The sequence below is a fragment of the Hyaena hyaena genome, unplaced genomic scaffold (assembly GCF_003009895.1).
Source record: "Hyaena hyaena isolate Hyena2069 unplaced genomic scaffold, ASM300989v1 scaffold_822, whole genome shotgun sequence".
NCBI lineage: Eukaryota > Metazoa > Chordata > Mammalia > Carnivora > Hyaenidae > Hyaena > Hyaena hyaena.
Window position 1 is genome coordinate 637,204 of NW_024081457.1, and position 1,949 is coordinate 639,152.

Consider the following 1,949-nt stretch of genomic DNA (forward strand, 5'->3'; position numbering starts at 1 on the left):
GCATTGAGAACCACATTTCTCATTACCAGCTGGCTCCCCCCGAGGTATACTAGAGGGGGAAAGAAGGGTAGAAGACAGAAAGGACTTAGTCTTCTCATTTGCTTCCTACCCTTTCTGGCCACCACTGTTGAAGCTCAAAGCTTGTTCCACTTTGCAAATTGTCTTTCCTGCTCCCAGAAGGCGCCACATTATGTCCCCTAAGAAAAACCCATCCACACACAAGAAGATATTCATGGGGCACCTGGGTGGTTCAGCTGGTTAAGCACCCAATTCTTGGTTTCAGCTCAGGTCATGATCTCACAGTTCATGGGTTCGAGCCCTGCATTGGGCTATGAGCTGATGGCGTGGACCCTGCTTGGGATTTTTTTCTCCCTTTGTCTCTGCCCCTCCCCTGCCTCTCCCTCTCTCAAAATAAATAAATAAACTTTAAAAAAAGACATTCGTCATCACTGACCGTTAGGGAAATGTAAATTAAAACCACAATGAGGTGTCACTTCACACCTGTCAGAATGGCTAAAACAAACCTCACAAGAAGCAGCAGGTGTCAGAGAGGATATGGAGAAAAAGGAACTGGCTTGTGTACTCTTGGTGGGAATACAAACTGGTGCAGCCACTGTGGAAGACACTATGGAGGTTCCTCAAAAACTTAAATAGACAACTACCCAGTGATCCAGCAAGTGCACTAATGTATATTTATCCAAAGAATACAAAAATACTAAATCAAAGGGACACATATACCTGATGTTTATAACAGCATTATCTACAATAGCCAAGATATGGAAGCATTCCAGGTATCCATCATTAGATCGATGGATAAGGAAGAAGTGATATATGAAATAGTATTCAACCATAAAAATGGAATCTTGCAAATTGCAAGGACGTGGATAGCACTAGACAGTGTAATGCTAAGGGAAATAAGTCAATCAAAGACAAACCAAGAAACAGACTGTCAACTACAGAGAGCAAAATGAGTTATGAGGGGGGGGAGGGATGAGAGTTAAATATGTGATGGGGATAAAGGAGTGCACTTCTGATGAGCACTGGGTGTTGTATGGAGGTGATGGGTCACTATACTGTACACCTGAAACTATAATATTACACTGTGTTAACCAACTGTAATTAAAAACTTAAAAAGAATAAAATTAAAAACTAATAAATAAATAAATACCTGTACCAATGGGCTGGTGCCCTTTCTTCAGAGTCTAAGCATCAGAGGTGGAGGGGTCCTCATCTGACTGTCTGGTGTACCAGCTCTCTTCAAAACTAAGGGGTGCATCACCAAGGGTGGGATCCCTTTTTCAAATTCCAGGCTGCCGTCTGGTCCTAACCCCTTTCCTGGGTCCCCTGGCCCCACCAGTGCTAACTATTTCCTTCAGGTACTTCCCTTTTGATAACTCACTGTTCTCCATTTGCCTTTTTAGTTATCCAGTTACCTGCAAACAATATGTTACATTAATTTTTTCCCCTCTATTAAAATGACTGGTGTGCTCGCTTCGGCAGCACATATACTAAAATTGGAACGATACAGAGAAGATTAGCATCGCCCCTGCGCAAGGATGACACGCAAATTCATGAAGCGTTCCATATTTTTGGAAAGTCAAAGAGCCTTCTTAGATATAGCACCGCTCATAGAAACAGAGAACATAATAGGTCTTTAAAACCAACAAGAACCGGAAAGCTAACTAAAATGACGAAACGAAAGACCTCTCCTCCAAAGAAACTCCAAGAAGAAATGACAGCTAATGAACTGCTCAAAACAGATATCAGCAGCATCACTGAACAAGATTTTAGAATAATAATGGTAAAATTAATAGCTGGGCTTGAAAAAAACATAGGGGACATCAAAGAAACTATGGCTACAGACAGAATGGAAAATAAAAATAGGCATGAAGAATTAAAAAATGCGATAAATGAGATCCATAATAAATTAGAGGCCTCCAATGCACGGA

General features: G+C 41.3%; 1 non-coding gene across 1 annotated transcript; it reads left to right on the forward strand.

Annotated features, from left to right (window-relative positions):
* Positions 1-1,484: 1,484 nt before the first annotated feature.
* LOC120221986 lies at positions 1,485-1,591 on the forward strand. Its single transcript, XR_005525933.1, has one exon. It is a non-coding gene; the product is annotated as a U6 spliceosomal RNA (small nuclear RNA).
* The last annotated feature ends 358 nt before the right edge of the window (positions 1,592-1,949 follow it).